The sequence below is a fragment of the Myotis davidii genome, unplaced genomic scaffold, assembly GCF_000327345.1.
Source record: "Myotis davidii unplaced genomic scaffold, ASM32734v1 scaffold1572, whole genome shotgun sequence".
Classification (NCBI taxonomy): domain Eukaryota; kingdom Metazoa; phylum Chordata; class Mammalia; order Chiroptera; family Vespertilionidae; genus Myotis; species Myotis davidii.
In genome coordinates this window covers 765,704-787,657 of record NW_006285041.1, presented here as the reverse complement: position 1 = coordinate 787,657, position 21,954 = coordinate 765,704, and the positions used below count along the sequence as shown (strand labels likewise).

The 21,954-nt window shown below is 39.3% G+C and overlaps 1 protein-coding gene across 2 annotated transcripts in view; it reads left to right on the top strand.

Moving 5' to 3' along the window:
* The window catches only part of TSC22D1 (TSC22 domain family member 1), a 141,123-nt gene that overhangs the window by 84,094 nt on the left and 35,075 nt on the right, over positions 1–21,954 (top strand). The window contains exon 1 of one of the 2 annotated variants that reach the window (XM_015558473.1): positions 9,509–9,527. The exons of the other annotated variant lie outside the window; for it this stretch is intronic. The gene's annotated coding sequence lies outside the window, so the exon portion shown is untranslated. Of the gene's footprint in view, positions 1–9,508; positions 9,528–21,954 lie in introns of those variants that run through there. 2 annotated transcript variants of the gene reach the window in all.

The window sequence follows — 21,954 nt, the reverse complement described above, 5'->3', positions numbered from 1 at the left end:
TCTTCTAATTAATTTCCTTTCAATGTGCACGAATTCGTGCACCAGGTCACTAGTATAATAATAAACAAATATGCATTTTTCCTCTTCCATACTAATTAAAATAACTTATCATGTACTTACAAGCCCAACTTTCAGGGACATTATTTACTTCTGGGTTGGGAAGCACTATTTGTAATGCATAGATGATGGTCTGTTTTGGGAGGGGAGTAGGACAGTATTTGTCAATAGGAAATTATTCTGCATGCTCACAAAGGGTTTGTAGAAAGAAATGGAAATCTCATTATTGTAGATAGTAGAAACTTTAGAGCAGCGGTTCTCAACCTGTGGGTCGCGAACCCTTTGGTGGTTGAATGACCCTTTCACAGGAGTCACCTAAGACCATCCTGCATATTTACATTATGATTCATAACAGTAGCAACATTACAGTTATGAAGTAGCAACGAGAATAATTTTATGGTTGGGTCACAACATGAGTAACTATATTTAAAGGACCAGAAGGTTGAGAACCACTGCTTTAGAGGGATGCTTGAACATTCCCACTCTTTACTATAGAAATAATTTCAAACTCTCATGCTACTCAAACATCAAAAGATCAGATATTACTTATTTTGAGTTACTTTTACCTATTTGTATTCTTTTATAATTTTGCAGACTTTGTGATAGTATGTCTATTATATTTGTTAACTTTTTAGTCTGTATTTACGTAATATTTGAAAATAAAGACCCAGCCCACCCGGTGTGGCTCAGTGGTTGAGCATCAACCCATGAACCAAGAGGTCCAGGGTTCGATTCCCATTCAGGGCATATCCCCAGGTTGTAGGCTCTATCCCCATTAGAGGGCATTCAAGAGGCAGCTGATAGTTGTCTCATCGATGTTTTTATTTCTCTATTCTCCCTTCCTCTCTAAAATCAATAAAAACATTTTTTTTTTAAAAAGGCCCAGATTCTTGTATATAAGATGTCTATGTTTAAAATTGGGTTAGAAATTAAGTTATATAGGATCTTAGGTAAATAAAATTTTACTTAATTTAAGATAGCCTGGGTTGCATATGTAAAAATAATTCTCAAAGGGTATGGGCAGCTTTTTAAAAATAGGATATAATGTGTTAGCGCCATCTACTGCTGACTGAGCATAATTACCTACTGTAATTATGTTTACATTCGGATTTTTCCCAGTGCCATAGTCTTCAAGTCCTGCATATTACTGTAGGTATTCTCACTCACTTGAGCATTCTGTAGAATCTGGATGTTTGGGGATATTCAAATGATATTCTATCTATGTTCATGGTTGCCTTTTTGAAGATCTTGCTTAATAATTCTTGTCAAAGTACCAGTGGCAAATTTTCTATAATGTTCTTGACAATTCCCAATTTTAAAGTTAAGGCTAGCATCCTTGTTTTTAAAATTTTCTAATGATTTACTATTGTTATGGAACTGGTGGATTAAAATTGGGGTTTAAATTGAACGCCCCATTTGTAATTGAAGGGCTGTCTATGGAAAACTACATCTCAATATGTTACTTGTTATTTAATTAATTGAATTGTCCAATTCTGCATAGCACAGAATTGAGTGTATTGGTAATTTAGAGGAAAACAAAATACTATAGTCATTTTCTTGGAGTTAATTTGCTAATGGGAAGGACATTGCACAAATAGGTTCACATAATACACTGATTAAGAGCATGGGCTTTGAAATTAGACTCCTGAGTTTAAACATTGGCTTTACCACTTGTTCTACTTGTGACCTTGAGGCCATTAATCTTCACGTCTCTGAGCCTCAGTTTTCTCACCTGTAAAATTACACTAATAATAAAAATAGTACTTACCTCTTGGGATTATTGTGAAGTATAAATAATAAATACTCCTTCTAAAGCACATAGCATAGCTTTTGGCACAGAGTAAACATGCAATATATATTAGTTGCTATCATTGTCATTATTAATATTATATCACTGTCTATATGTTCATAGTGAATATATAAAATTATTTCAATAAATAATTTTTATTTTAGTAACGAATACCTGTTTTGAAACCTATAATGTTTGAATAAAATATGTTAAGGATATAAACATTCCAAATGTGTACTGTTAGTTTCTGCACAACATTTAGTGTAGAAGATGGTGTGGTAAAGTGAACAGAACAAGGCCTTTTGAGTCTCCAGTCTAGCTTGTCAGTTACCAGCAATGTAACTTGCAGCAAGTTATTTAACTGCTCTAAAGCTCAGTTTCTTCATCTGAAAAATGGGTTGTTTTGAGGATAAACTGATGTAATGTGTGTATAAAGCCATTCTTGGTAGACTTAGTAGACTAACAACATAAATGTTAAATCTGTCTTTCAATAACAATATACTACAAGTTTACTAACATACATATTTCCATAATTTTGCTTTATATTATTCATATTAAAAAATAAAAAGATATTGCCCTGGCCAGTGTGGATCAATTGATTGGAGCATCTTCCCATGCACCAAAGAGTTGCGGATTCGATTCCTGTATGGGGCACATACTTGTGTTGCGGGTTCAATCCCCCGTTGGGGCGCAAATGGGGGCAGCCGATTGATGTTTCTCTCTCACATGGACGTTTCTCTATCTCTCTCCCTTCCTCTCTCATCAATGAAAAATATATCCTCAGATGAGGATTAAACAAAATATTATACATCTTTTACATTTGTTGGAGCTTGAGAAGGATAAAAAGAAATTGTGACATCCTCAAGAAGTATAATTGAGGAGATGGGATATAAATATTTAAAGGTTTTTATTTTAATTTGAATAATACAATAATATTTGTATGTGATTGTTAAATTATACAGAAAATATTTTTTTAGGATTTCAGAGATGAATGGCCTCAAGGTCACAAGTAGAACAATTGGTAACGGAATATTTTTTACCCTGGACCAAAATTACCCACTAACTTCATTATATTACTAGAGGCCCAGTGCACACAAAATCTGCGTGAGTAGCTCATTTCCGCTTGCCTCAGCTGGCCACCCTGCCCATCACCACTCGTAGCTCACACCCGGCCCTCTGCTGCTCCTAGCTCTCCATTGCTAGTAGCTCGTGCCCCACCCCGCCCACTGTGAGAGCTACTGCTCCTATGGTTGTGACAGCGACCATGGGCCTTTTATAATATAGATTTTGGTAGTAGTGGCCTCTTGGTCATTGTAGGAGGACATAAAGAATATAAAATCCGCCGAAACCGGTTTGGCTCAGTGGATGGAGCGTCGGCCTGCGGACTGAGAGGTCCCGGGTTTGATTCCGGTCGGGGGCATGTACCTTGGTTGCGGGCACATCCCCAGTAGGAGATGTGCAGAAGGCAGCCGATCGATGTTTCTCTCTCATTGATGTTTCTAGCTCTCTGTCTCTCTCCCTTCCTCTCTGTAAAAAATCAATAAAAATATATTTAAAAATATATATAAAATCCACTTATGGATTCTTAAAAATGTTTATTGATTACATGTTGTCTACCAGCATTGTGAACCAAGTCTGTGGAAAAACCGGTATTTAAGGTGATGGTGGGGATGTGTGTGATGGTAAAATGATCAACTGAGTATTGTTCCTGAGCATGGGAAATGCTCATAAATATATGAATGAATGAATGAATGAATGAATGAATGAATGAATGCCTCTGCATCACAGTTATACTGAGACTAATGTTCTTATTACACACTAATTTAAATTTTCGTGTATAATTATAAATAGCTAGTTCCTTCCTGTGTCCTCTGGGACTTTCCTTCATCAGGATATGTCTTCACCTGTTATATGTCTTTCCTCTTTACCTGTGTGAACCAGCAACCCCAGCCCAATTCCAGTCCTCTGTCTTCCTCACTCCCCAATCATCTATATGGCTGTGGTGTAGCCATTCCCTCCTCCTCACCAACCTGCCACCCGTGGTTCTGAAATTGTCCTTTTGCAGATATCTCCAATGACTTGCTGACTGTCAAGTCTCAAGTCCAACTAACACTTTTTGGTCCTTATGTTATGGATTTCTCTGTCTTTGCATTATTGTCCGTCACTTCCTGCATTCTCCCGGCCTCCCATGCACCGTTCTCTCCTAGCCCTTCTCTCCTTTGGCCTTCTCCTTTCAAGTCTCATTTTGCTATTTGTTTTTTCCTTCCCCAACCCCTATTTGTTTCTTCCTTCCTTCCTTCCTTCCTTCCTTCCTTCCTTCCTTCCTTCCTTCCTTCCTTCCTTCCTTCCTTTCTTCCTTCTTTTTCTGAGATTTTTATGAGTTTATTTGAGTCAAACTGATGAAGTGTGTTGCGGAGCAAGATCTCAAATGCTCCCCAGTTTTCCCCATTTAATAATATTTCTCAGTATTATTTTTGTTCATTAGATGCTCTCAAGTGGTGGTTTGATAGTTATATTTTTGTTAAATGTATAACTGTGGCTTCCATTTGTTGTCATTTTTGAAATAAATTGTTCCTATTACATAGCAGTCATTTCAGGGCCAGCCTAGAGGGGTAGACCATTTCCATTTCAGTCCCAAGTAAATAGCATAAGAGAGGATGTGTGTTCCAAGTTCTAAATGGTAACAGCTTATTTATATAGCTTTTCCAATGGGTTTAGTTAATATTTGACATGAGAAATGTTCAGATAATCGAAACTTAAACTTTCAGATAGCTAATCTTATTTTAACCTTCTAACCTTATTTTAAATTTCTGAGATGATTATGCCTGATGTCAACTCAAGGTCAGCACTAGGGTGAGCACTTGTCTTAGATGGTTTCTACTACTTAATCTGTCTTGTTAGGTTGAAAGCTACCTCTTCCTGGACTGAGATAGCAGCTTGCCCCTTTCATTTGCTTTTAACTGCTTGAGTCCCAGAATGCCAGATAATCAAGTTTTAAGAATTGTGTGATAAATAAGAGTCAGTTATTCTCAAACAAGATCCAAGAACCAGGGTGTATTTCCTTGGTGCAGGGGCTTTATAAGAACGTTTTCAGCTGTTCAGGGTTGGCTTTCATTCCTGAGTGTCTAAATTGTGTACTGAACATCCACGCTGCTGATTATCTACATGCACCTCCCGTTCGTGTATAGTTCATCTAGTTCTGGTGTTTTCTGGAATCAGTTTTGTGCCATTTATATTGTTGTAGTTTATTTATCATGGGTGTCACTTGTTTTTTTAACCATTCCTATAACTCCCTGCCTCTGCCTGCCTGAACTCCCATCCTATACTAATGTGACATGTAATAATACATAACTGTGCTCTGTTCATAGAGCCCTCTGGGGCAGAGCAAGAGGCCTTAATTTCTTTTCTTCCAATAATATCAGAGGGCTTAAACTTTGGTGATGGAGGTCCTGACTGAAAAGCCTCTATTTACACAAACATGCACATACATACACACAGTACATGTGTATGTTTGTGTTTATATACATGATTCTTGTTGCTGTTGGTTCACTACCAGAGTCCCTGTCTAGTGCTGTTCATAAGGAGTATTAGCACCCACGTGTGCATACTGGGCTCTTTGGTGGTGTGTGGGAAGCAGGGAGGGCTAGATACCGTGGTGGAATGTGGGAAATAAACTGAGTGGGAGTTTTCCATAAGTAGTTTGATGCTGGCTTATGTTTTGGCATGTGCTGTAAATTTTTGATCACTGCCTTAATTACATAAGGAATTTCTATGTGAAAATGTGAAGAAATGCATACTCCATTATTTTGCTTTTTTTAAATTTTGAGTTGCCATATTTGTTCTTTGTAGAAGCAGTAGAATATTTACATTCTGCTATCAGGCTGCTAGATTCCAGATCTGATTCAAAAAATTATTCACTTATACCTTGGGACTTCAGGAACTGCATTTTCAGAGAGACACATCCAGCAGGCTTGAAAATGGGCACTCCAAGGGGATTCGGGACTGACCTGCTAATGCAGCCCTCTGGTGCCCAGATGAACACAGAAGCCCCTGGGACTTCCTACTCTTTTGTCCACACAAGTGATTGCAGCATTAATATGCTACAACAAGACAAAGTTGGCCACAGCTTTTCAATCCAGATGTCAGTACCACTGATGAACAGAATGACCCCAGAAAATCCCCAACCAGACCTTTTTAACCACTTATGTTACTTAGTCTTTTTGTGCCTCAGTTTCCCTGCCTATCAAATGGTAAAAGGAGTTGTGGGGGCTACATGAGATAATAGATGTATAAAGGACATTTGTGTGGAGTTAAGTAGTGTAATATTATTATCCTACACATTTTTTTTTCCTGAGGAAAACACTGAAAATGAAAGTAAATTTTAATATATCTTCAAACTTTAGACTTCTGCAATCTTCTGACATCTCCAGGAGAATGTTGTGATTGAACTATCTGAGCAATTTTAAGTTCTGTCCTAGCTTTCACAAGGAATCTGGTGAAATTATTTTACCTTTCACATAAGGACTCTATTTTAAAATAGGACTAATACTTGCTGTATTCAACATGGTCTCCTCCCTTCTCTTTTTTAAACACATCTGGCTTCTAGGCAATGTTTTAGGCACTGGGAATGCAACTGTGAGAAAGCACGCATGTTCCTGTCCACTGTTAATAAAGTGTAAGAGGGGAGTCAGACTGTCTTACCTTTAGTCAGACAGGTGGTTAAATTCTAAGCAGATCTCTGAGAGCATTTGACAGGGCGATGGCATCTGGCCTAGGCATTAGGCTTACTTTAGGAACTTAAGACGTGAGCCAAAGTGATCAGTGTCTTTCACTAGGAAAGGAGTGAACAAGGCATGGTACACATTTCAGGTAGAGATAGAAAGGAGCCATTATTATATATGAAGGATATGTATTTAAAAAAATAATGAATTCTAATTTTTTTTGCAGTGATGGATTTTTCCTGTTAAATATACAGGGTGTCTCCCCAAAATGTATATATACTTTGAATAATTATTAATTCCAATACGTTAAATCTGAAAAGAAAGAAAGATCAATTGAGCTATCAGTTAAAGTTTGTATAAATTTTTTGGGGGTACCCTATGTTTTGTCTAGGAAAATCCATATGTCTTAACATTTTTAAGACATATGGGGTAGTCTAAACTTTTAATAAATTTGTTATATTTAAGAAATGTAAAAAACAATTTTCATATAATCTGTAATTCCTAATTAGATAAATCATAATAAAATTTGACTCACAATTAACTATGATTTTAAAATTAAAGATTTACCTCAAATATAAGACGTTTATTCATGATGACTTGGGCGTCAGATCATGTGGGTTAGTTAGAATAATCTTCATAACTTTCTAAAAATAGAGCACATTATCACTGTTTTTGTAAATTGGCACCACTTACTAGATGATAATAAAAGACGGAGAATTTTGTTAATTCTAAGTTTATTTGAAATTACAAATTTATAATTTTTGTCTGATTTAGAACTATTCTGTTTTATAATTTTAATGTATTTTTGTGTACTTATAGTCTTAGAAATAAATTACATAAGTTGCTCTATGGTTTGTCTATAGTTTATATACTGTTAAAGTACAAAGTTGAATAGACTGTGTAAAACCTAATTTACATCCTCTGTCAACGATCACATTGAAGCTAATTTTTAGAAACTCCATGTTCTTTAAGACTTAAACATTTTTTTATTAGAATATTGGTTTTTAATTTTTTTCTTTATTTTATATATGCCCCCCATCACCATTGATCCCCATTATATCCTTTTCCACTTGTACCCTCTTTCCCCCCTGCAATCACCACACTGTCATCCTTGTCTAGAATATTAGTTCTTTTTTTAAAATATGTTTTTATTGATTTCAGAGAGAGGAATGGAGGAGAGGTAGCTAGAAACGTCAATGATGAAAGAGAATCATTTATAGGCAGCTTCCTGCGCGCCCCCTACTGGGGATGGAGCCCGCAACCCAGGCATGTGCCCTGACTGGTAATCCAAAGGTGACCTCCTGGTTCATGAGTTGACACTCAATCACTGAGCCATATTGGCTGGGCTAATCTATATCTTTTAAATTATGGTTATGTTTCTGATATGCTTATTTCTGCTCTTTTTTTTTTCTTAATCATACCGGAATTTTAGCAGTTTATTTTTATAGTCTTTTCACAGATCCAATTTTTGACTTTGTTGATCTTCTAATATATATTTGTTTTCTATTTTAATAGTTTTGCTGTTACATTTATCTCCTTTTCTGTATTTCTTTTGGGCGGGGCGTATATTTTGCTGGGTTTCACCCCCAGTAATCTTTAATCTTTATTCTAACACCCAAAACTGTACATTTTCCCTGAGTGTTACTTTAGTTGCCTTATGCAAGTTTTTTTTTTAATATATCTTATTTATTTTTTACAGAGAGGAAGGGAGAGAGATAGAGAGTTAGGAACATCGATGAGAGAGAAACATCGATCAGCTGCCTCCCGCACATCTCCTACTGGGGATGTGCCCGCAACCCAGGTACATGCCCTTGACCGGAATCGAACCTGGGACCTTTCAGTCCGCAGGCCGAAGCTCTATCCACTGAGCCAAACCGGTTCCGGCAACCTTATGCAAGTTTTGATGTAAACTATTGTTATTGTTCATTTTAATCTCATAATTTAAAAAAAATCTGTTTCTGTGATGTTGACCCCTTTGCATTATATTTTCTATTTTAAATTTTCCTCAGGTTTCTAAAGTTTAATCTGTTTTGAAAAAATCCAATTTGTACATTTACTAATTATATTTGTCTGTTTCATAATTTATACCATCCTGCTTTTATTTGTTAATCTGACCTTTCACTGTCCTTTGGTTGATTTTATTAGTCTTTTTCTATCTCTGAAGTAGCATGCATATGGTATAGGAGAAAAACAAATGTGTTTCTCTTTATTTCCCACCCCATCCCCACCTCTGCTCCAGTAAATGGTATATTTATAGGCTAGAGTAGAGATTTTGGACACAGTTGCAGAAAGTGCTACCAGGTCTCTTGGGAATGGAAAAGCTGTCAGGCAGCTAGTTTCTGCATCTCTATCTGGAACTTTGATATCCACTTGCTTCAGTTTTGCTTTGCTGGCTGCTCAATTTTACCTCCCTTCCCGTCCTCTTCCCTCCCTCATTGACTCCTTGTCTCCCTCCCTTCTTTTCTCCCTCCCTGCTTTTCTGTCTCCACCCCTTCCTTTATTCTTTCTCTTCCTCAAATCTTCCTTCCATTCTTGAATTTTCATATCCCACCACAGCATGCTTCAAAAGTTGAAAAGCCCCTACTAGGTACTCCTGATGGGGATCAAGGAGAAATGATCAACAGTGGCCATATGTTATGGACCTGCTTTGCTCTAAGAAAACCTAAAGAAAATCTCCTATGCCCTTTTAAATCCCTTTATAGTGATTATAACAAATCACTATATTCAAAGTACTTTTGTTCTTTCTCAAGCAGTGAGTCATCAGAAATAAATCGGGTGACTGCCCCTTTAAGTAGAAACTGCCCTGTGGCTGGTAGAACTTTGGGGCGACTTCTCGGGAAGCTCTGCCCCCTCCCCGCCCCCCAGGAGCGGAGCGTCAGTTGGTCCTGGAGGCAGCGGCCCAGGGAAGGCGCCCTGCTGTGCGCATCATGAAACCTGTTATGTAGCCCCGGAGCCCCGCTGTGAGTACTTCCCTGTAATTCAGACGCTGGTGGGAGGGATTGTCCCTCAGTCGTCCTAAATGTTGTTGTTGTTGTTTTTTTTTTTTTTACCTTGAAAGGCAGTTGGCTTCTAAATAACCCACTTTGGAGGATGAAATTAGGTTCAGTTTTACCATTGTGTGTGTGTGTGTGTGTGTGTGTGTGTGTGTGTGTGTGTTTCTAGTTGGAACATTTTTAAAGCTATTATTTGAAATTTACGTAAAATTGTAAATGATTTAGGATTTTGTATTAAGCTTTTCGCTCAGAAAATATTATCTCCGTTTATCCATACTTGAAAATGATGCTTGTGTACTTAGTATATTTTCTTTTCTTTTAATTCTCACCCGAAGATATGCTTATTGATTTTAGAGCTAGGGCAAGGAGGGTGAGGAGAGAGAGAGAGAGAGAGAGAGAGAGAGAGAGAGAGAGAGAGAGAAATTTTTTAATATATTGCGGGATCGAGTTTGCTAATATTTGTTGAGAATTTTAGTTGGTATCTTTGTTAATCTGGGATATTGGCTTATAGTTTTCTTTGTATTGTCTTTATCTGGTTTTCGAATTAGGATATTGCTGGACTCGTAAAATGAGTTTGGGAATGTTCCCTCCTCTTGAATTGTTTTGGAATAATTTAAGAAGGATAGGTGTTAGTTATTTGAGTGTTTGGGAAAATTCTCTTGTGAAGCTATGCAGTCCAGGACTTTTGTTTATTGGGAGGTTTTTAATTACTGCTTCAATTTTACTAGTTTTAATCTGTCTTTTCAGATTCTCTGATTAGTTTTTCTTGATTCAGTTTTAGAAGTTTGTGTGTTGCTAGGATTTTATCTATTTTGTCCAGATTGTCCAATTTGTTGGCATACAGTTGTTCATAATATTTTCTTACAATCCCCTGTATTTCTGTGGAGTCAGTCTTTACTTTTCTTTATTTCTAATTATATTTATTTGGGTACTCTCTCTTTTTTCTTACAAGTCTTTGTCAATCTTGTTTACCTTTTCAAAGAACCAGCTCTTGGTTTCATTTGTCTTTTGTCTTTTTTTTCAGACTCTATTTCATTTATTTCTGCTCCGACCTTTATTATTTCCGTTCTTCAATTCCCAATCAAGGGCACGAACCTGGGTTGCAGGTTTGATCTCAGGCCCTGATCAGGGTGTGTGCAGGAGGCAACCAATTGATGGGTCTCTCTCACATTGATGTTTCTCTCTCTCTCCCTCCCTTCCATTCTCTCTAAAAATCAATGGAAATAAATGTCCTCAGGTGAGGATTAACAACAACAACAAAAAAGTGATTATTGATAAGTATGTATTTATTAATATTTTATTCTTTATAGCTGTAAAGAATAAAATGCTGCTTCCTCCTCCTCCTCTTTCTCTCCTTCTCCTCCTCTTCTTCCTCCACATGTACCTTCTTCCTCAAGAAGGCCCTTTAACATTTCTTGTAATACTGGTTTGTTGGTAACAAACTCCTTAACTTTTTCTTGTCTAGGAAGCTCTTTATTTCTTTTTTAATTTTAAATGATAGCCTTGCTGGGCAAAGTAGTCTTGGTTGTAGGGCAAGCATGTCAAACTTGCGGCCCGCAGGCCTCATGCAGCGCACAAAGAATATTTTTGCAGCCCAGCCAATATAATGGTATGTAATAAATGTTTTAATAAAAATTTTGTAACTTAATTTTTACAATATCCTGTTATACATAATCCTATGTAATAAAAGCCTAATGTGCAGATCGACCAAACAGCGGAACCATCAGTGGAATGACCGGTCACTGTGATGCACACTGACCACCAGGGGGCAGATGCTCAATACAGGAGCGCAGGCCCCAGGCCAGCCAAGGCGGGTGCCAGCAGGGGCTCACCGATTGCCCCGCAGAGGGAGATGACCAGCGGCAGGGGGCAGGGCTGGTCGGTGAGCAGGGGGCAGGTGCCAACGGGGGCCCCTTGATTGTCCTGCCGATTGCTCCACAGATCGGTCCTGATCGCCAGCCAGGCCTAGGGACCCTATCCGTGCATGAATTTTGTGCACTGGGCCTCTAGTTATTAATAATGAACTACAGCATTTGCTAATGACTGATTACTATAATCATGTTGCATTCATTTCCCAATGCGCCTTACACACAGGCACACCATTTCTCTTTATTAATACTAGCAGTGAATATTTTAGCATATCATTAGTCTTGGACTGACTTGTTTGGTGTGTGCAACAGGAAATATCTTGCTTTTGGAGAACAAGAAAAATAGGTTTATTTGCATTATGCTTATTAATTTGTGCAGTTATTCAGTGTCTGGTAAGTTAATGTTCAAGAAAAAATACTAATTTTTATTAAAATGTTCTATTTTACTCTTTTATTTCATCCCTTTGTATTCAGCATGTCTCTCTCAAAATAAACCTACGTTTCTATGAAAAATGAAGATTTTGTTTTTTTGTGGCCCACATAAACTTAAACCTTGTTTATTTGGCCTGTGTTAGCCTTTAAATTTGATTTGCTTGTTGTAGGGCCTTGCTTTTCTTCACTTTGAATATTTCATGCCAATCCCTTTTGGCCTGAAATGTTTCTGTTAAAAAATCAGCTAACAGTCCTATGGGAGCTCCCTTGTAGGTAACTATTTCTCTCTTACTGCTTTTAAGATTCTCTCTTTTTCTTTTACTTTTGTCATTTTAATTATGATATCTTGGTGTGGGTCTTTTTGGGTTCATCTTGTTTGGGCCTTTCTGCACTTCCTGGACTTGTGAGTCTTTCCTTTAGGTTAGAGAATTTTTCTTCAATAGCTTCTTAATCCCTTGTTCTCTCTTCTCCTTCTGATACCTCTATGATGCTGATGCTGTTATATTTCATGTTGTCCTAAAGGTCCCTTAAACTATTTTTTAAAAATTATTTTTCTTTTTATTGCTCTGATTGAACATTTTCTTCTATCTTATGTTCTAAATCACTGATTCATCCAACTGTTTATTCCTTGTAGCATATTCTTCATTTCAGATACTGTATTCTTCATTTCTTTTTAAAAGCTTTTCTCTTTTATTATTATTACTAGTAGCCCTGCTCATGAATCCGTGCTCCAGTAGGTCACTGCCACCCTCCTGTAACTCTCTGCCTGCTGCCTCACCCTCCTGTAGCTCCCCTGGGCCCCCCTCATAGCTTCTTGCCCTGCCCTCTCCTGTAGCTCTCCGCCTCCCACTTTCTTGCTGCCCTGCTCTGTCCTGTAGCTCTCTGTGGCCTGCTTGTACCCAGTAGGTTGCTGCTGCCCTCTTATAGCTCTCCGCCCGCTCCCCCCCTGCTGCTGCCCTCCTGTAGCTCCCCCCCCCCCCCTTCCCCCTATAGCTTGCTGCCCTGCCTCCTCCTGTAGTTCTTCGCAGTCCCCTTGTACCTCACTGGCCCACCCTCCTGCTGATCCGTTACCTGGTAGTGATGTGCATGGTTGTTATGCCTCAGGGTGTAACAGCTAATTAGCGTATTCCTCTCTTATTATATAGGATTATTTAGTCATCACCTATGAATATGTCTTCTATTATTTTAGAGAGAGAAAGGGAGGGAGAGAGAGACATTGATGTGAGAGAGAAACATCAGTCAGTTGGTTCTTCATTTCAGATACTGTATTCTTCATTTCTTTTTAAAAGCTTTTCTCTTTTATTATTATTACTAGTAGCCCTGCTCATGAATCCGTGCTCCAGTAGGTCACTGCCACCCTCCTGTAACTCTCTGCCTGCTGCCTCACCCTCCTGTAGCTCCCCTGGGCCCCCCTCATAGCTTCTTGCCCTGCCCTCTCCTGTAGCTCTCCGCCTCCCACTTTCTTGCTGCCCTGCTCTGTCCTGTAGCTCTCTGTGGCCTACTTGTACCCAGTAGGTTGCTGCTGCCCTCTTATAGCTCTCCGCCCGCTCCCCCCCTGCTCCTTCTACCCCCTCCCCCCCATAACTTGCTGCCCTGCCCCTTCCTGTAACTCTCCCATCCTGTAGCTCTCTGCAGCCCGCTTGCACCTCACTGGCCCACCCTCCTGCTGATCCGAGATCTGGTAGTGATGTGCATGGTTGTTATGCCTCAGGGTGTAACAGCTAATTAGCGTATTCCTCTCTTATTATATAGGATTATTTAGTCATCACCTATGAATATGTCTTCTATTGATTTTAGAGAGAGAAAGGGAGGGAGAGAGAGACATTGATGTGAGAGAGAAACATCAGTCAGTTGCCTTTTGTACACTTCCTGACTGGGGATCAAACTTGGAACCTAGGTATGTGCCGTCACCTTTCAGTGTATGGGATGATGCTCCAATCAACTGAACCTCACCGGCTAGGGATGTATTCTTCATTTCTGACTGATTCTTTTTTATGATTTCTATTTTATTTTTTATGTTACTATCTCTTTGTTTAATTTCTCATTGATTTCATCCATTCTTCCCTTAAGTTCCTTGAGCATCCTTATAACCATTATTTTGAACTTTATATGTGGTAAATTTCTTGCCTCCATGTCATTTAGCTTTTTCTGGAGATTTCTCATTCTTTCATTTGGAGCATGTTTCTTTGTCTCCCCATTTGACTTTGGCTGCCTCTTTGTGTTTGTTTCTATGTGTTAGGTAGAAGTGCTATGACTCCCAGTCTTGATAGGGTGGCCTTATGTAGTAAATAGGTGTCAATTTCCTTGATCACCTATGGCAGGTGCTCCAGGAATGTCCTTTAAGTGGATTATGTGGGCCCTCCTGTTGTACTTGAGTCTTGATAGCTATTGGCCCATTTGTGTGTGGGATTAGCTCTCAGGCTGGTTGACTATGAGGATCAATCCAGACCACAGTGTATGAGCTGCTGCAGGTGCCTCTTGGGAGGGACTCTGGTTCAGGTCAATATCAGATGCTGCCTGTGACTGGCCCTGGATAATCTGTATGGATCTGCAAAGCAGTCCACAGTTTGTGGCTGACTCTACCTTGTGGTATGTGAAGGAAGGTTCAAGCTGCACCAAGGCTCACTTTTACCAGCACTGGGACTGGAGATCAGTCAGCAAAAGTCCCTAGGAACCCCCTGGTTGCCTCTATCTGTCTCCACCTGCTGGCTGCCTATTAGGCTCAGTCACTGGAAGAGCCTCTGGTAGTATTCAAGTTGCATGCAATAGGTTCTCAGTGAGTCGCCAGCTAGGGGCGAGGTGTTTTCCAGATCTATATAGGTTCAATCTTGGTACCAGTGCTGTGTCTGAGGCCACTCAGCAAATGTCCCAGGGTATACCAAGTCTAGTTGCCACTTGTTGGGTGCTCCCACACTTTTGTGGTGGGGTGGGGTGTCAGGGAATTGTCAGGGTGAGGCCAGCAGATTTTATCATGCCTAAACAAACCAAGTTTTGTGAAGGGAAGCCTCTGCACGGGTAGGGTGTGCTATAGAAAATTTTCCCTTGTCTTAAAGCCACAAAATTCAGTCTGTCCCAAATTCTGCCAGGAGCCTAATCTCAACAGTGAGGGGCCCCTAGGAGTCAGGAGAGGGGGAGGTGCTGGTCAGATTTGGTGGAAGTTGGAGGGTGTGGCTCCTGTCCTGGATTCTGCCCAGATCTTGGCAAGGCATAGCCACCAAAAGTAAGAGGATGGGGGCTTCTGAGAGCTTGAAGAGTGGGGCTAATGGATCTACTGTGAGGAGGAGGTGCCAGTCAGGTTCACAGGAAAGTGGGGGGAATGCCCCCCTTAAGCCACTGACACCCCTTGTGTCTGCCCAGACCTATACATCCCGGCCCCTGGCTATTAGCAAAATAGAAGCTCCACAGGGTGGGTTGATAGGGAGAATAGAAGGTAGGGCTATTGTATTTCCCCCAGGCTGATGCTGTATGGAAGGCAAGCTCCACCCAAGAAAGATGGTGTCTGCAGTGTGATAGCATAACCCAGCATGGCGGGCTCCCGGAGGTTGTCCCCTCAGCTCCTTCCCCAGAGCCACAAACCCTATCCTCTCCTTGCTTAACCCTAGTCTTCGCCACCCTCTCCACCAGAGCCCAGGATGAATGGCTGCAAAAGGGATTTTGGGCATTGGCCCTTTAAAAGTGCTTGAGTTTTTACCAGACTCCCCTTTCTCTCTGGCAGATAGAAACCCCACTGCTTTTCATAGCCAGATGTTATGTGGGCTTCTCTTCCTGGCTCTGGTGCCCTGAGCTGGGAAGCCTGGCATGGGGTTGAGAACCCATGCTCTGCAAAGTGAACCTTTGCAGCTGAGATATCCCTCTGGAATCTCAGCTGCTGACTGTGGGAGTGGGGCCAGACCTTTTCATGTCTCCACCCTTCCTACCAGTCTCAATGTGGCTTCTTCTGCAAACCCTTAGTCTTAAGACTTCTCTTCAGCTCATCTTTAGTAGGTTATTCAGGTTGGTTGCTCTATATTTTAGTTGTACTTCCAGTTTGGTCCTGGGAGGAGGTGAGTAGCTTCCACCTACTACACTGCCATCTTGGATCAGTATGATTTCCTAATGGTCCTGAAGGGATCTGGCCATCACTGATATTTCTAGTGAAGTGAACCAGATTAAAGCAGTGTGGTCACCCTGACTTCTAAGAAGCTTAGTATCAAATGAAAATTCTTGAATCTTAAAGGAGAAATAAGCCTTTATTTGTTGTTGTTGCCTAAATTAACCATTGTATGTGGCTCATGATGACAAAATTTTCTAGTTATTTTAAGTGAAAAAATCCATTGATAAAAAATTCTAATTTATTTTTTATTTATGGTTTCCTGAAGTGTTTGTAAACTTTATAATAAAATAGTCACATAATTTTAGAGCAGTAAGGGAACTAAAAGGTCATTTAATATCTGAATACTCATGGTCAAATAATGCCTGTTTTTATAACAATACTAGAGGCCTGGTGTATGAAATTTGTGCATGGGAGGGGGGTTCCCTCAGCCTGGCCTGCACCCTCTCCAATCTGGGACCCCTCGGGGGATGTCTGACTGCCTGTGGGATCAGGCCTAAACCGGCAGTTGGACATCCCTCTCATAATCCAGGACTGCTGGCTCCTAACCGCTCGCCTGCCTGCCTGCCTGCCTGCCTGATCGCCTCTAACCGCCTTTGCCTGCTGGCCTAATTGCCCCCTCACTGCTCCCCTGCCAGCCTAATTGTCCCCAACTGCCCTCCCCTGCTGGCCTGATTGCTCCCAACTGCCTTCCCCTGTCAACCTCATCGCCCCCTAACTGCTCTCCCTTGCCGGCCTGATCGCCCCTAACTGCTTACTTCCCCATGCCAGCCTGATATCGCCCCAATTGCTTGCTCCCCCATGCTGGCCTGATTGCACTCCTAACTGCTTGCTTCCCTGCCAGCCTGATCAGCCCTAACCACCTCTGCCTCATCCCCCACCACCGTGGCTTTGTCCAGAAGGAAGTTGGACATCCAGAAGATGTCCGGTTGACCTGGTCTAATTAGCATATTACCAGTTTATTAGTGTAGATAGGTACAGATGGAAAGGCTTTGAAATAACTTAGATTTTAGTTGCTGACAAGTAGACAGCCAGGGGTGGTTGTTTAAAATGTAATTTTATTAGGATTAGCTTGTGATGATTTTTAAAAAGACACACTTTTCTTAAACCTGATAGAATTTGTGATTCACAAATATATCAGTGAACTTATGTAATATAGTGCATATGTATGTGCATATATATGTACGTGTGTGTGTTTAACTGATACCATGTTTTATTGGCAATTTAAAATATGATAGCAGACTGGTCTGAATGAATAAGCTTTTCTAGAGGGATTTATACCTACTTTTAGGGATTTAGGGAGAATCCTAAGAAAACCTAAGTGTAAATTAGTTATAGAATTTATACATAATCCTGATATCCTTGTTTCTACTGTAGCCGTTTAGTGGATTATTTGGACATTTTAACTTTTAGACAAAAAAGAGATTGTGAAAATATTTATTTGCATAATCATTATTCTGATAAAACGTTTTGTTTTCTACTTTAAAAAAATTAATGCCAATCTCGACTCTTTGTAGTACAAGATTTTATACTGTAAAAATAAACACTTGCCAAAAGCTACACAATTAATTGTGGAGCTTATCTAGAGAATGGAAAGAATGGCCAAAAACAGATACCTCAAAACAGAATTAACTGCCTTTCTTCCAAAATTCCATTATACTTTCTGCATACTTGTCTTGAAATACTTATTATAGTGTCTCTTTGTGCCTCTTTTACTTAAAGTATATATTTTTAGGGTAAAGGCTATGCATTCTCACGTTTCTGCCCTCAGCACCTGGTACACTTCACAGGTTCTCAAATGTTTTGAGAGGATGAATGGGTGAGAGGAGAGAGAAATCAGATATGTCATTGGTTATGGGTGTCTGAAGGATTGGTACCAGTGTGTAAGGTAAAAAAATGCCAATTTACATGAAAAAAGAGAAGGGACAGTCTGGGGTTGTGAAATAAAAGAGATGACCAGTACTTGTTAAATCAAAGAAATAAATTTAAATGAAGTCATAGAACAAAAAAGTGCAACAATCTCTCTTTGCCCTTTCCTAAAAGTTTTTTAGTATAGAAGGAAACATAAATCCTGTTGAGAGGCATCGTTAGCAGAAAGACAAAATAAAAATTTAGCCAAAAGATCAAATTGATTACCTTTTCAGAAACACTAAACAGATATTCTATTTTTATCTATATAGATGTCTATCCTATTGGATATGGTGGTTAAGATCATGGAAACTGGAAATAGATAGTCTCAGCCACTTGGGATGGTTATTTGACATCTAAACCTCAATACCATGTTGTTAAGATGGGGATAATAATGGTACCTTCTCTACAAGGTTAACATGAGGATTATTAGATGAGATAGACCAATCAAAGTACATAGCACAGATTTATAAAGGAAAGCTCTCAAGAAATGTTATTATACTGAGCAATATTCAACCATTTTTAACTTACATGTAGAAATTTCATATGGTTCAACCATATTACCACCATCATATTTTTCTGTAATTGGTATTCATAGTTTCACAGAATAAACTTCCAACCCTTATATTTCAAGGATACTTAGTCATCATTTAATGATTTTTTAAAAGGAATTGTAGATGGTGCTCGGGAAATGTCTGAGTCCTATATTTTTATTCAATATTTTAGACCTAACCTTTTTTATGTTCAACCTGGTATTAAAAAATTTAATTATTTAGGTTCAGTGAAGAGTTTGAACAATTTAAGAATTCTAACATAAATTTAGTAAAGGTACTATAGAAATTTACCCTTCTTCATTTATTACTACTTCATAGTTTAAAATTGATCGCAAACAATACTATCTACTGGGCAATAAACATTTTGCAGTTCCATTTATTTAACATAGTTGTTTAACTACCAGAGAGGAAAGTGTGATTCATAACTGATCCTAAGAATTTATTGTAGGTTCCAGGTGTTCACAGTTGCATTTGTACATCTTAAGTTTGAAGAGGGAATTTCGTTTTGACCTTAGAAACAATTTTATTAAGGTAAACATTGAAAATTTAATACATTTCTATAAATTTTAGTGAACATTAATAGCAGTATTTAATATTTTAAAACAATTGTATTGATTAATATTTTTCTATATAAGCACATTTTGAAAAATCAGAATTTGTTTCAAAGTATGAAGTGGTGAAGTGCTTTTGAATAATTACCACAAGGTGGCAGGATTGTATTTTTGTACATTACTTCTGCTTCTATTTACAGCCAACCTTTCATTATCTAAAATAGAAGTTTTCCATGTGGTTAACTGTTAAACATTTTATATACCAGAACTTTTAAATTTTAACTTTTCTGATGGGAACTTTCTAAACTATATTCCATACTTTCTTGAATTCTTAGACTATAACTTAACCTTTATTCATGAACCATTTGAATATCAGTTACTGGATTGTGATTACGATGAAGTGATAGAAAAAGGTGGTGCGGAGGGAATGAGGACAGAGTCCCAGCAGACTCTGCATCTTCTGCACTTAAAGGCTGTGCCTGACATCGCTTGCTTTTTGCTTATCTACATGTTTTCCTGTCAAAGTGAAGTGAACCATGTCAAGTGCCAGACTCTAGTGTGGTAGAACATGATAGCTTTCTGTAAACTTAAATGGCAAGTGAAGGCAGACATTGCCTTGTCCCAGGGGGGTTTGCACCACGTTATTTGGGGAAGGAAATAAACTACGAGGCTTAAGAATTCTTCATGAAAGGCTACTCTGTTAAAGGCAGCCCCAGACCATGAGGAATAGGATCATGTGATTGTGAGGAACATTAGGAATTAATGTAGCTGCTTATAGAATAACTTTAAGAAATCATTCCTATAATGTTTTCGACTGAATTGTACATAATTTGCATGAATAATATTATATGAGATGTGTCCATAATATTATATGAATCTGTGTCTCTGGTGGGTCTGTGTCCCTGGAGAGCTGCCCCAGAGCAGTATGTGGCCCAGTGGTGGTGCATTAAGCTCTGGGGGAAAGCTTGTCTCCTGGACTTCTCAGTTCATTTATGGGTACTGCTATTTTTGCCAGAGCCTTTCTTTCTCCTCTCCTATACTGTCAGGTCTGGAATTGTTCTGTGAGTCTGTTATGAAAGTTTAGACAAGAGAAGAGGTTTTCTTCTGGATTTGGTCCCTTCCTTAATTATTTGCATATTTTTTCTAATTTTAAGAAGATATTATATGTATATATAATTCATTAGATCAAATTTCAGAATGAATCGGGTTTAATCCAATATAAGCACTGAAAAAGCTACAGTTGGGCTTCACTGATTAAGGGAATAAGCGGAGGACATGGTTTCCAAGAACAACCCTGTGTTTCTCTGGCTCTATAACGTGTTCATCTACCTGCCTGTCACTTTCCTCCCTGTTAGTTATCACCAACTTATGGAGGGTTTTCCCCCCTTATCTTTCATTCAGCCCTTCTCTGGTAAATGGGGAATTTTTATAAGAGTGCCAGAGAAGCCACAGGAAGTGACTGATAAATTAGCTTCACCCAAAATGGATATTAGAGCATAGTCATTTTATCCTTTTACTTGATCCTTTCTTCTTAGTTCTTGATAATACAATTTTTAAAAAAACTAATGGTCGATGAGGCAGCAGAAGTTACATAACTAAAATGTATGGATCAATTTATCTAGCTTGTAATTTTTGGATGTGTACATTTTCCTATTGGCAAAAGGTATGTATGTTTTTTAAGTAAAAATGAACTTATTCAAAATTTGCAGACCAGTTTTGTGGATTATATAAAAAATTCATGCCCTAAGAAACAGCCTTAAACCCTCCCTATTGCTTGGGGCAATTTTTGTGTAACTGTATATTCTGAAACTAAATTACCTCTAACTCTGAGATTACCTGAAGGATAATGCAACAGTTCAGCTTGTATTAACAACATTTTCCTACATATTCTGCAAAACAACAACAAAATAGAACACACACACACACACACACACACACACACACACACACACACACACCTTAACTAGTAGCAGAAACAGCTCATTCAAATTGGTACCAAATTTGAACATTTAACTCCAGGATACCTAGAATCTTACTGAAAAGACTTAAGGAATTAGCCAACAATTTAAATATTTTTCTCATTTTAAATGTGGTTTTAAGATACCTTTCTTCTTTTTTTTTAAGGAAATTGGGTTAAAAATGCATTGTAGTTGAATTTTTAAAAAGAAGTTAGAAGTTGTTTAGAAGTAGTTGGTTACAGACCATGAATGCTCTGTCAAAGATTGGGGGTTTACCCTATCAATAAAGTACTTGTAGTTGAATGGGTGACAGGCATGAAAGTTAAGAAAGTTTGAAGAAAATTAGCCTGGAAGATGAATTTACTTGGATCTGGATGGATGGAGATTGGTACCAGGTTGACCAGTGGGGTGATATGGTAGTAATCTGGAAGTCTTATGATATGGGTCTGAATTAGGATGATTATAGTAGGAATATCTAATCTAATAAAAGAGAAACATGCAAATTGACCAAACCTTTGCTACTCCCCAAGCCATGCCCACCAGCCAATCAGAGCGACTATATGTAAATTAACCCAATCAAGATGGCGGCCAGCAGCCATGGAGCTGGAGCAAGCAGGAGGCTTGGTTGCCCAGGCAATGGAGGAAGCCAAGCTTCCTGCCTGCCCTGGCCAACTGTAGCCTCTGCTAAAAGCAACAAAGTTTCAATTATAGAAGATAAATAAATCCCAGATACCTGCTTCCAGCCAGCCTCCACTGGGAGTTTGAGTGGCTGGGGGCCATGGCCAGCCTGCAATCAGCCATCAGCCCCTCACCCAGGCTGGCCACACCTTCATGGGGCCAGGGTCCCCTCTGGGGGGCTTGGCAGCCTGCAGACAGCCATCAGCCACTCACCCAGACTGGCCAGGCACCTCAGGGGTGAGTGTTCCCGCTGGGGGTCTTGGCCAGCTTGAAAACAGCCATCAGCCCCTCACCCAGGCTGGCCAGGCACCCCAGTAGGGACCCCCACCCTGATCCAGGACACCCTTCACCCTTC